Here is a 14,523-nt window from a genome sequence, read left to right on the forward strand (position 1 = left end):
TTGTTCCAGCAATGCCTTTGAACATTTCTAACGCATTCATGCGGAGCCTCTCTGCAGTGGATCCCTGGCTCCCCGATCCAGTTTGGGCTCCAGTAACCCTTTGTAAAATCCTCAACATCACATGGTTCATCGTGTCGTCACCATTTTCGTTCTCAACATAATCCTCCTCTGGTATTGGGTTTTCTCCTTGGACAATGGGTAACTCTATAGGTGCAGCTTTACGTGGCCAACCCCTACCACGTCAGCCTTGGGTGTTCATAGTGATCTTTCGAAAGTTTTAAATCTAAAGTATATCTATAGTTTTCAAACAAAAGTTGAAGCATTATTTATCATCCTAAATGTTCACAATCTAAAGTTTACAATTTATCTAAATTTTTTACAATAATCTTGGATTTAATTTTCTATAGAAAAATAAAATTTTCAAAAATCTTGTGGCGTGGTTTTTCCTAAAATGCCCCTTTTTGATGCACTCATGCAAACATATATCAAAATTTCACGATGCAAATTTAGAAAAACTAGGCACTGATGCCACCAAATGTGACGTCCCCAACTTGGCCTAGACGTTAGACTTGAATTCGAAAGATTACATTAGCCACCAAAATGGCCTAGTATGCAGTCGAAGTTTTGAAAACAAATATTTTTGAACATTTGTTTAGCTTTAGAAGAAAACTTAGTTTATTATCAATATATTTATTACTCAAAATTTTAGTATTGTTTAGTACATAAATTATTGATGTATGTCTTCTTATGTTGTGTACATGTGTATTCACTGAGCTTTCCTGATCTCATCTCTTTGCTTTCTTCTCCCTTCACGATAAGTAGTGCATGGGATAACGAGCAGGGCAACAGTTCAATGATCCATCACACAAACTTTGTTTTTACAGTATGTGCGCCACGCTTATAAAATCCCAAGAAGGGAATATGGGACATTTCCATCCTACAGAATTGGAATGGGGCTTAGATAATTTTGGACAATTTAAAAATAATTTTTTAGAGGGTTGTAATTGGAATTTTTTGGTCTATTTTAAATTTTGGGATTTTTAATCTCCATGTTTGCTTGTTTGGCTGAATTTGCTGTTTGAATTATATGATAACGCCCATATGAACTAACGAGACATTTTGCAGCTAGTACACTTGCCAAAATCTAGGTACGCCTTATTCCCTTATTATATGACTTATAGTTTAATTTAGAAAAGCATGCTCTTAGGAGTAAATGCTTGTATGAAAATTTTGTATATGTATGGTGAGTATGGATGGTTGGTGTGATTTGTGGTAGTTTTTCAGAGAATCACCTCGGTGGCAAATGTGTCGCTCAAATCCAGTCGAGACCCTCCCTTTGAGTTTGGGGTGTCATATAGATCTTTACTCGACTAATTCAAATTGAGCTCGATATAACTTTTTTAGCATAAAAGGTCATATTAGTTTAAGAACTTGATAACTTTTCTCAATTTAATCCTTAAATTTAGATTCCATTAAAGTACACTTAAATGATATTACTAAATTTCGCCATCACCGATTTTTTAATTAATATTTTAATATATTTCTTACATTTTATAGATTTTAAAATTTTAGGTGATGGCTTCAAATTAAAAGTGTTACATCATCCGAATCCAAGTTCATGACAAAATTTCCCAATTTTGTCAAAGACAAATATGGACCAAGATGAAAAAAATTATTGCATTTAGGCCTAAAATTGGTTTATCTAATCTTAGTAACCTTAATGAAAATATTGTTGCTTTGTTGATTGCGAGGTTCGTTAGATAATCATGTACGCAATTCGAAACATGAATTACACGAGAAACCTTATCATAACAGGATTATCACTCTTCTTAGGGATTTCCATCCCTTAATTCTTCAACTAATATTGGAACCCATTCCATCATGGCCTCGCTCACACTGATGTAGCCTGAGTAAGTGTTTTATTTTTTTTTCAAAAAAAATCCAATCCCATAATCTTCAATGATAAAAGAGGGTAAAACAAAGTGAATGTTTTTTTTAGTTTAATGTATTCGTGAACACCGTGTTCTCACTGCCGATAATGGTGGGATTGATGGTGGAGGTGATCTTAGACAACACGATAAAAGTGGAGAAATCGAAGAAAGATAAAGGGATGCCATGGGGCTTAAGTTTTGATCGTTTAGAGGAGGTAATAGGATTGAAGAATTTTATACTATGCCTTTTAGTCGTAATAGGGTTTTTCCACCAACCTAAATTTCCCAAAATTAGGCTTGGTAATTGCATATGTTTTACCCGTTTTTCCTTTGATAAATATGGGTAGTAGGAGAAGACAATTCATGTAATTTTTTAAAATAATTTATGAATTGTTTATTAATTTATATTATTTAAATTATTATTTTTTTATAAATATTTTTGTATTAGTGGCAAGAGTAATTTAAATATGAGCTTTTAAAGTTGTCAACATTGCTATTAAAGTAAGGCCTTAATCTTTCGGCTGGCAGAGTGGTTGTTGACGATTATATGGCTGAAAATCAACTCTCCCTTCCCCCTTTATCTTCCATCTCACTGAATTTTGTATTATCCAGCATAGTATCGGCCTGTGGACGCCAATGAGATGAGAATGAGCCTTCTCTTTTCCAACATAATATTGCACTGCTTGGCTCCTCTGATAAGGCTTCGATTTCCCATTTTTGAGAGCTCTCAAGAAGCTTTAGTTTGCCTATTTTTGCACAAGCTTTTCGTATTTATTGGGTGCTTGATGCGTGCCCATTGTAACAGCAGTGAAGGTATGACAAAACTATACACATCAAGGTCTAACCTTCACATCCCTAATGGCTAAACACCAACATATGATATAGTTTTCAACTTGATTCAAACAAAGTATGATTTTCTTTTGTAATTCATTTTTTATTTACATCTTATTTAGTACATTTACCGAGATTTGATCCTCACTTGTAATTTTTTTCGTTGAATGGATATTATTTTTTAAAAAAACCTTACCAATAAATTGAAATAAAATAAAAGCATACTTGCATATTATGTTTATTAACAATACTTAGTAGCATTATAACTAAACTTGTATACCATTGCTGATACATGGAATAATTATATGAAATTGCAATGAGACTTTGAATTCAAGTAATCTACAGACCAAAGTTGGTTCCCTTGGCTTGTGATACCAACTCAATCAAGCGAGTTCAGTTTGTTTCATTGAAAATGGTTTCAAAAATATTTTCTACATTTTCCGTGTTTGTCTCATGGAAAACAGTTTGGTCAATGGAAAATAACTTACAAGTCAACGAAAAATAAGCCCTTTTTCTTTCACTCTAGATTGACTTAACCTTTATGGGTGATTTTATTTTATATAAAAATTAACTTAAGTCAAGCTTAATATTATTATATTATTAATAAATTTTATTTTTAAAATATATCAAATTAATAAAATACTATAATTTTCAATACTATTAAACATACATATTTAATTATCTATATCTAACCATATAATAAATTATTAATACAATATAGAAAAGAAATTAGTAATGGATAATTTTACTCATCATTTTTTATACATTGCCTAGAACTACTCATAACTCCTCCCCAACCCTTAATATAGGATATCATTAATGCCCTTCAACATGCTCGAACCCACGTCTCGCATGTGCAATAAGGTCGATGCCAATTGAGCTAAGTCGACAATTTCATTCATCATTTTCATTTATATATACAAACCTTAAATAGTTATATTAAGTCACGTGTTAGTTAATTATTTTTACTATATCAAGTTTGTTGGTAAATTATCGAGTTAATTGCTTCCAAAAAGAAAAAGAAGTGCTAATTATAGTAAGCAAAACTTGGTCAAATTATTTACCCACGCTAAGTAAAATAGAAAATGTTTAGTTGGTTGTAATTTGGCCTTACTCTATCTATATAAGATGGTTTGAAACAAAACAAAAGACAGAAATCATTCTCTTTTTGTAGTGAATAAAAATAAAGTATGGCAATTCAATTTAATTTTGTTTCATCCATGTTAATACTAGTACTGTCGAAACCATTTTTAAACCAAGTTTTTGAAAATGGGAATCGACTTTAAGAAAAACGAAAACGGGAGTCGCAACCAATCTTTTTAGGTGTGATTGGATCACCTTATAAAATGTTTTGGTCTACGAAAATTAAGGAAACATGTTCGGGAGTCGGTGGCCGTTTTATATATGATTATCATTTTTCCTTAATTTTAGAGACCAAAACATTTTATAAGGTGATCCAATCACACTTAAAAGGTTGGTGGCCGTTTCCGTTTTTCAAAAGTCGATCCCCATTTTTCAAACATCCCTTTAAAAAATGGTTTCGACAGCTTGACGTGTGACATCCCTAAAGTGACCCTAGTCGGAAAGCGGTTTCGGGACCACTAAACCGAGTCACTAAATTATTTGAGTATGATAGTTCTTGTCTAAATATGTGAAAATGCATGTGTGAATTTTTTTAATTCTTTGATTTAGTTAATTTGAAGGTGAATTGAAAGAAAAGGACTCATGTGAAAGGATTTAATTATATATGGCTAATTTTAAGAGGTTAATAAAGGAATGAAGTAAAATAAATGGAGTTGCATGTAAAATAACCCATTTGACAAGGTTAGTGGCCGCCATGACAAAATTATGGGCAAGGAACATGTTTCCAACATGTTATGCTAGTGGTGTATGTAGGAAGCCATAAAATAATAGCTAGCATTAAAGAAATGAACAAAAAATGAGCATGGATGCCCCCATTGTGCCGTAACTAGAGAGAAAAACAAAAAAAAGAAGGAAAATGCTCATTCTATTCTCCATTGCCGTGGCTTGAAGGAGGAAGAAGAAGGAATTCTTTTGTGCATGATTTGGCTTGGTTGATGCTTAGGAAGAGGTAAGCACTTTGAAACCCTTGGAAATTTAGATGTAAATGAGGTGATTAGTTCAAGTTCTATTCATTCCATGGATTAAATTTGGTTGTTTGGAGGTTTGGTATTTGGCCAAGTAGTTGAAGCTCTTGGTACATATATTTTCATGAAAGTTGAAATTGGTTTGTTCATAAGGGAGGGTGCGAATGTGGCCAATGAAAGGCCTTGATGAACTATATATGTGGCTTGGGTTTATGATATTCAGTTAAGGGATATTGTGCTAGCAAGGTTGGTTTTATATATACATGTAAGTTACTTTGTATATGATGTTTAAAAAAAAATAGTGAAGGGCAAGTTAATGATGTTGGATAAATTTTAGTAGAGTTGTGCTTAGGCATTCGGTCATTGATGAGCATTGTGGTAACCTAGTTGTAGTTGCAACTCCTAATTTTGAGATGGAATTTGTACACATACGTTAAGTAAATGGTTAGGGCGAATGGGGACTATGTGTTTGAAAGAATAAAATCGATACTATAATTGATAGTATAAGTATTCGGCCATTCAATCAAGGGTATAGGTGATGTTAGATCAATTTTAGCACATTCAGCTATTTAGGTATACCCAATCATGATATTGCCTTTGATTGTATAAAATCAACTAAAATGGGTGGTTAGTGAGGGTGGCTATTTAATATACTGAATATGTATATGTGTATGTGTGATAGGATTATTGATAGAATAGTAAATTGCATAAGGCTATTGGCGAATAGCCAAGAACATAAGGTAGCAAGATAAAATTTTACCATGTCGCTCCATATGTTATATGATCATTAGAATGTGGATACCAACATATGTACCAAAGCGATTGAATGAGTTAATTTGTTTGTTTAAGCTCAAGATCCTAAAGGAGAGGCGTCCAACAAGGGGAAATCAAGGTCAACGAGTAGCCGACTTAGAATTATTTGCCCAACACAAGGTAAGTCATTAAGCACATATGTTTGATATTGCTTAAATGATTGTAAAATCTATGCAATTGTGTTTAATGGGATGCTATATATATATAAATGAAATTGTATGTGTATGGAGTGATGACAATTGTTGAATGTAAAAGAAATAGTGAAATGTGTAGAAAGTTTGCTTTCGGCACTAAGTGTCTTGGGCAATACGTGTGTACGGTGATTTAGATTTGCTGGAAATATATGGCACTAAGTGTGCGTGCTGGAAATATATGGCACTAAGTGTGCATGCTGGAAATATATGGCACTAAGTGTGCGAGCTCAAGGGTATGGCACTATGTGTGCGGGCTTAAATCGCATGGCACTAAGTGTGCGAAATCGAGTATTAAGCACTGTGTGTGCATCTCTATATATATATATATAAATATCTCCGATCGAACAATTATATGGAGGGTGTGTCTCCATCGAGTTGAGTATGGACAGCGGATCGGGTAAGTACCTTGAGCTCATGATGAATAGGTAATATGTTCATGCTCGGGGTTGAGCTTGGTAAGCTTTAAATCTATGTGATGATTGCAATTGTATGATTGTGGTGAAAATGAGTTGGTGTGTAAAAATGCCTCAAATATCTTATTGTATAGAATATGAAATGTGGATGTATGACTTGGTATGAGATTGAACCGAAAGGTCCAAGGAACTATGATATAGTTCGATATGGATGGAGTACTTAGCCTCGTTCATTATTTCATGTTGTAATAATTTTGTTAATGGATGCTTGTGGAATGCTTATGGCTTACTGAGTTATAAACTCACTCGGTGTTTTCTTGTCACCCATTTTAGGTCTCTTGGACTCGTCTCTTGTGTACTCGAACTGTCGTCAAGTCATCACACCGGCTGGAAATCTTTTGGTATTGTCTTCGTTGTTGAAGAACATTTGGCATGTATAGGCTGTTATGTTTTGTTGAACTGTGGGTTGTAAACTTTAAGCCATGTGAAAATGGCCTATGTGGTCGTCGAGTGGGATGCTAGAACCTATAGCTACGAGTCTTAGAAACTTTAATTTTGATAAGGTGGCCATAATTTGTGTCATGTATGATGGATGATTAAGGCCAAGGAAAGATTCATGAAATTGGCATAGTCTACTGCAGTAACTGTTGAGGACAGCAGCAGTGAGATGAGATTGAAAAATCACTAAAAATAGTAGAAGTAGAATTAAATAGTGAATAAATTATGAAATTTAACCTTGATGAATCTATTTTTATATGGATGAAACGAAACGACCATATGAGCAGTATACTGAGAGATATTAAAGTTCTCGCGAGACAGGGCTGGAACGGTTTCTGGGTCCCCTGTCGCGACTTTGAAAATTTACTATAAATTATAAAGAAAGAATTAGAAGTCATGCCTTATATTTGCAGATTCCATTTTGAGTCTAGTTTCATTAGAAACAATCGGCACCAGTATTAAAGCCCTGTACAGAGAGATATTCAAGTTGTAACACGCGAAGGTCAGTGTAGTCGAACCCTGTAACATGGGTGACTTTAACTAATAAACTGTACCAATTGGCCAGACCAAAAATTCTAGAAATAAATCCATGGATGGATATATGAGTCTAAATTCAGGGAAAATTTACGGAATCAGTTTCCGAGTTTTGGAACTCGAGATATGATTTTTAAGGCGACAGTGACGCAGTTTTCCAGCCTGTCTGGAAATGCCAAATTGGTTGGTACTTTGAGAGGATTTGGCCCGTTAACCCCTCGTGTCCGACACCGGCGACGGTCACGGGTTCGGAGTGTTACATTTAATTGGTATCAGAGCTATGGTTTAGTCGGTTCTAGGACTACCATAGAGCGTGTGAGTCTAGCTATACATGCCAAATTGTTAGTGCTTAATAATGTGATGACTTCTGACGGTTGAAATTTTTGTTTTGATTAGCGATGGAACCCGGGATAGAGAGACCCTTGGCGGATGACGTTGAAAGTGTAGCGGCTGCCCCCGTGCAAGGGACACCTCCTGTTGAGCCTCAGTCATCCGCGAATAATCAAAATGAAGGGGCAAAACAAGCCTTCTTCACCATGATGAATGAGTGGGTCGCGCAATATGCCCGAACCAACCCGGCTGCCCAACCATTCCCAAATTTAAATACTCCACCCCAAGAGCCCGTAATGCCTCCAGTTACTGATCCTGTGAGGCTAAGCAAACCACCTGTAGACTTGATTAGGAAGCGCGGGGCCGAGGAGTTCAAGGCCATAGTCACTGATGATGCTGAAAGAGCCGAATTCTGGCTTGATAACACCATTCGAGTGTTAGATGAACTGTCATGCACACCCGATGAATGTCTTAAGTGTTCTATATCCTTGTTGCGAGACTCAGCTTACTATTGGTGGAGGACTTTAATTTCCATAGTCCCAAATGAACGAGTTACTTGGGATTTCTTTCAATCCAATTTGAAAGAAATACATTAGTCAACGGTTCATCGATCGAAGCGTAAGGAATTCTTGGAACTCAAGCAAGGCCGGATGATCAGATCTCGAATCGAACATGAGTTCGTAAGACTTAGTCGGTATGCTCGGGAGTGTGTGGCTGATGAGGTTGCGATGTGCAAAAGATTTGAAGAAGGATTGAATGAAGAGTTAAAGTTACTAGTGGGAATTTTGGAGATAAAGGAGTTCGTGACACTAGTCGAACGAGCACGCAAAGCGGAAGAACATGGGAAGGAGAAGAAGAAGGCTGAATTTGAAGCAAGAGATTACCGTAAAAGATCGACGAGTAAAGCTCCGTTCTCGGCTGTAAAGAGGTTCGGGGAGGACACCGATGAAGTCGAGGACATCTGGAATTTCCATTAGAGCCCGACCATTGCACGGAGCTAGATGAGAGGAATAAGACACAAGGTGCAAGACCTAGTGGAACGACGGTGGAGGTAGGCCCCGAGAATCTCTAGAGGTAGGGGTGGTAATCGAGAGGAGCCTCTAATCGGCTGTCCGATCCGAGACTCGTGCTCTGCTAGAGCATATGCCATCCGCGCACGAGAGGAGGCATCCTCCCCGACGTTATCACCGGTACTTTTACTCTCTTTGATACTATTGTGATTGCATTGATTGACCCGGCTCTACTCACTCATATGTATGTGAAACCTTAGCATCCAAAGAAGACTCTACCGTTGAGTCTCTGAGTTCGTAATTGAGTGTCAAACCCTTTGGGTCAATACGTGCTCGTTGATAAAGTGTACAAGAGATGCCCCTAATAATTCGAGAATCCTTTTTTACCGATCCGATGCTTCTACCATTTAATGAATTCGATGTTATTCTTGGTATGGATTGGTCGATCAGACATGATGCGATGGTGGACGCAAAGGAAAACCATTGATTTGAGGAGTGCAAATAATGAGGTAGTCCGAGTCGAGTCTCATCGATTTAAAAGGAGCGCCAACGATAATATCTTCTATGACCGCTTCGGAGGTATGTGAAAAAGGTGTGAAACATACCTTGCGTATGTGTTTGAAAGTAAAGAGACGGAAAGGAAACTCGAATCGGTACGATGGTTTGTGAGTATTGGATGTTTTTCCCGAGGAGTTACCGGATTGCCACCGGTTCGAGAAGTGGAATTTGGCATCGGTTGTACCGGTACTACGCCGATTTCAATAGCCCCGTGTCGTATGGCATTAACGGAATTAAAGGAATTGAAGGTTCAATTGCAAGAATTGACGGATAGAGGTTTCGCTCGACCGAGTTTTTTCTCCATGGGGCTTTGTATTGTTTGTGAAAAAGAAGGACGGAACCATGAGGTTGTGCATCGACTATTGTCAACTCAATAAAGTGACGATAAAGAATAAATACCCATTGCCACGAATTGACGATTTGTTTGATCAATTAAAGGGAGCCTCGGTGTTTTCAAAGATAGATTTGAGGTCGGGTACTATCGGTTGAGGGTCCGAGAATCGGACATACCCAAAACCGCTTTTAGAACGAGGTACGGTCACTACTGAATTCTTGGTGATGCCGTTTGGGCTCACTAATGCCCTGCGGTGTTTATGGATTTAATGATAGAATTTTCAGGCCATACTTGGATCGATTCAGTAGTTGTATTTATCGATGACATTTTGGTCTATTCGAGAGATGAACCGAACATCTTGAACACCGAGGCTAGTGTTGCAAATCTTACGAGATAAGCGATTATCGCAAAGTTCGGTAAATGTGAATTTTGGTTGAAAGAGGTTAGCTTCTTGGGGCACGTGGTGTCCGTGATCGGTGTCGTGGTGGACCCGAACAAAATTTCAGCCATAGTCGATTGAAACCACCAAGGAATGTTACGAAGTTAGGAGCTTTTGGGGCTTGCGGTTATTACCGACGATTTGAAAAAGGTTTCTCGATGATAGCCACGCCAAAGACGGCTACTCCAAAAGGATGTTAAGTTCGAATGGACGGAGAAATGTCAAAAAGTTTCGATCAACTGAAAGCTTATTTGGTGAAGCCCCAATTCTAGTGCAACCGAATCGGGCAAAGAGTTTGTCATTTATAGTGACGCATCCCTACTTGGGTTGGGTTGCGTATTGATGCAAGAAGAGGCGAGTTGTGGCCTATGCGTCGAGACAATTAAAGCCACATGAGAAAAATTATCCGACCCATGATCTCGAATTGGCTGCCATCGTATTCGCCTTAAAGATATGGCGATATTACTTATTTGGTGTGAAGTGCCATGTGTATTCGGATCACAAAAGTCTCAAATATTTGATGACCCAAAGAGACTTAAATCTGCGACAAAGGCGATGGCTCGAGTTGTTAAAAGATTATGAGCTCGTCATTGATTATCACCCGGAAAGGCTAATGTGGTTACGGATGCCTTAAGCCGAAATCTTTATTTGCTTTCTGAGCGATGAATGTACACTTGTCTATCCTACCCGACAATGTGTTAGTAGCTGAATTGAAAGCCAAACCATTATTGATACGTCAAATTCGTGAAGCTCGTAAAGTCGACGATGAGTTGGTTGCAAACGGGATGAGTGTGTTCGAACAAGGACTCGAATTTCAAATCGATGATGACGATTGTTTGAGGTTCGAAGTCGTCTGTGTGTTCCAAAGAATTCGAACTTATTCCAATAATTTTGAATGAAGCCCATTGTAGCGAATGGCAATCCACCGGGAGTACGAAGATGTACAACGATTTGAAACGTCGGTTTTGGTGGCATGGTATGAAACGAGACATCTCGATTTTGTTTGAGATGTTTAATATGTCAACAAGTGAAAGCGGAACATCAAGTGCCTTGAGGATTACTTCACCGATCACGATACCCGAGTGGAAATGGGATCGAGTCACAATGGACTTTGTATCCGGACCGCCATTGTCGTGAGTAAGAAGGATGCGATTTGGGTCGTTGTCGATGGATCGACTAAGTCGGCTCACTTTATCCCCGACGCACGGATTTTTCAATGGACAAACTAGCCGAATTGTACGTTTCTCAGATTGTGAGATTACACGGGGTGCCTATTTCCATCGTGTCGGATAGAGATCCGAGATTTACCTCGCGATTTTGGAAGAAGTTGCAAGAAGCTTTGGGTACCAAGTTGCATTTCAGCACCGCCTTTCACCCCCAAACCGATGGTCAATCCGAGCGGATAATTCAAATACTTGAGGATATGTTGAGATGTTGCATCCTTGAGTTTAATGGTTCATGGAAGCAGTATCGCCTTTGATTGAATTCGCACAACAATAGCTTTCAATCAAGTATTAAGATGGCGCCTTACGAGGCTTTATACGATTCGTAAATGCCGTACCCATTATTCGGACTGAACTTAGTGAAGGTAAATTCTTGGGTTGATTTGGTTAAGGATGCCGAGCAAAAGTTCGAGTAATTCGTGAAAGTTTGAAGGTCGCCGGATCGCCAAAAGTCGTATGCGGATTTGAAAAGGAAAGACATTGAATATCGGGTTGGAGACAAGGTATTTCTCAAAGTCTCACCGGAAGAAGGTGCTTAGATTTGGCCGTAAGGAAAATTGAGTCCGAGGTTCATCGGTCCGTATGAAGTATCCGAACGAGTTGGACCGATGGCGCATCGATTAATTTTACCCCCGAGCTTGAAAGGATCCATAACGTTTTCCATGTCTCGATGCTTGACGATATAGATCCGACCCATCGCACGTAACCACTCCATCCGAGATTGAGATTCACCTAATTTGAGTTATGAAGAAGAACCGATTCGCATATTGATGCGTGAAGTAAAGGAGTTGCGAAATAAGAAAATCCCATTAGTGAAGTGTGACATCCCTAAAGTGACCCTAGTCGGAAAGCGGTTTCGGGACCGCTAAACCGAGTCACTAAATTATTTGAGTATGATAGTTATTGTCTAAATATGTGAAAATGCATGTGTGAATTTTTTTAATTCTTTGATTTAGTTAATTTGAAGGTGAATTGAAAGAAAAGGACTCATGTGAAAGGATTTAATTATATGTGGCTAATTTTAAGAGGTTAATAAAGGAATGAAGTAAAATAAATGGAGTTGCATGTCAAATAACCCATTTGACAAGGTTAGTGGCCGCCATGACAAAATTATGGGCAGGGAACATGTTTCCAACATGTTATGCTAGTGGTGTATGTAGGAAGCCATAAAATAATAGCTAGCATTAAAGAAATGAACAAAAAATGAGCATGGATGCCCCCATTGTGCCGTAGACTAGAGAAAAAAAGAAGGAAAATGCTCATTCTATTCTCCATTGCCGTGGCTTGAAGGAGGAAGAAGAAGGAATTCTTTTGTGCATGATTTGGCTTGGTTGATGCTTAGGAAGAGGTAAGCACTTTGAAACCCTTGGAAATTTAGATGTAAATGAGGTGATTAGTTCAAGTTCTATTCATTCCATGGATTAAATTTGGTTGTTTGGAGGTTTGGTATTTGGCCAAGTAGTTGAAGCTCTTGGTACATATATTTTTCATGAAAGTTGAAATTGGTTTGTTCATAAGGGGAGGGGGTGCCGAATGTGGCCAATGAAAGGCCTTGATGAACTATATATGTGGCTTGGGTTTATGATATTCGGTTAAGGGATATTGTGCTAGCAAGGTTGGTTTTATATATACATGTAAGTTACTTTGTATATGATGTTTAAAAAAAAAAATAGTGAAGGGCAAGTTAATGATGTTGGATAAATTTTAGTAGAGTTGTGCTTAGGCATTCGGTCATTGATGAGCATTGTGGTAACCTAGTTGTAGTTGCAACTCCTAATTTTGAGATGGAATTTGTACACATACGTTAAGTAAATGGTTAGGGCGAATGGGGACTATGTGTTTGAAAGAATAAAATCGATACTATAATTGATAGTATAAGTATTCGCCATTCAATCAAGGGTATAGGTGATGTTAGATCAATTTTAGCACATTCGCTATTTAGGTATACCCAATCATGATATTGCCTTTGATTGTATAAAATCAACTAAAATGGGTGGTTAGTGAGGGTGGCTATTTAATATACGAATATGTATATGTGTATGTGTGATAGGATTATTGATAGAATAGTAAATTGCATAAGGCTATTGGTAGAATAGCCAAGAACATAAGGTAGCAAGATAAAAATTTTACCATGTCGTTCCGTATGTTATATGATCATTAGAATGTGGATACCAACATATGTACCAAAGCGATTGAATGAGTTAATTTGTTTGTTTAAGCTCAAGATCCTAAAGGAGAGGCGCCCAACAAGGGAAATCAAGGTCAACGAGTAGCCGACTTAGAATTATTTGCCCAACACAAGGTAAGTCATTAAGCACATATGTTTGATATTGCTTAAATGATTGTAAAATCTATGCAATTGTGTTTAATGGGATGCTATATATATATAAATGAAATTGTATGTGTATGGAGTGATGACAATTGTTGAATGTAAAAGAAATAGTGAAATGTGTAGAAAGTTTGCTTTCGGCACTAAGTGTGCGGGCAATACGTGTGTACGGTGACGAGATTGGCACTAAGTGTGCGTGCTGGAAATATATGGCACTAAGTGTGCGTGCTGGAAATATATGGCACTAAGTGTGCATGCTGGAAATATATGGCACTAAGTGTGCGAGCTCAAGGGTATGGCACTATGTGTGCGGGCTTAAATCGCATGGCACTAAGTGTGCGAAATCGAGTATTAAGCACGTGTGTGTGCACTCTATATATATATATATAAATATCTCCGATCGAACAATTATATGGAGGGTGTGTCTCCATCGAGTTGAGTATGGACAGCGGATCGGGTAAGTACCTTGAGCTCATGACGAATAGGTAATATGTTCATGCTCGGGGTTGAGCTTGGTAAGCTTTAAATCTATGTGATGATTGCAATTGTATGATTGTGGTGAAAATGAGTTGGTGTGTAAAAATGCCTCAAATATCTTATTGTATAGAATATGAAATGTGGATGTATGACTTGGTATGAGATTGAACCGAAAGGTCCAAGGAACTATGATATAGTTCGATATGGATGGAGTACTTAGCCTCGTTCATTATTTCATGTTGTAATAATTTTGTTAATGGATGCTTGTGGAATGCTTATGGCTTACTGAGTTATAAACTCACTCGGTGTTTTCTTGTCACCCATTTTAGGTCTCTTGGACTCGTCTCTTGTGTACTCGGAACCGTCGTCGAAGTCATCACACCGGCTGGAAATCTTTTGGTATTGTCTTCGTTGTTGAAGAACATTTGGCATGTATAGGCTGTTATGTTTTGTTGAACTGTGGGTTGTAAACTTTAAGCCATGTGAAAATGGCCTATGTGG

At 37.7% G+C, this 14,523-nt stretch overlaps 1 pseudogene; it reads left to right on the forward strand.

The window, feature by feature from the left end:
- Positions 1-3,952: 3,952 nt before the first annotated feature.
- LOC108489045 (polygalacturonase-like) overlaps positions 3,953-14,523 on the forward strand; it is a 52,908-nt pseudogene continuing 42,337 nt past the window's right edge.

The sequence above is a fragment of the Gossypium arboreum genome, unplaced genomic scaffold, assembly GCF_025698485.1.
Source record: "Gossypium arboreum isolate Shixiya-1 unplaced genomic scaffold, ASM2569848v2 Contig01109_ERROPOS376215, whole genome shotgun sequence".
NCBI lineage: Eukaryota > Viridiplantae > Streptophyta > Magnoliopsida > Malvales > Malvaceae > Gossypium > Gossypium arboreum.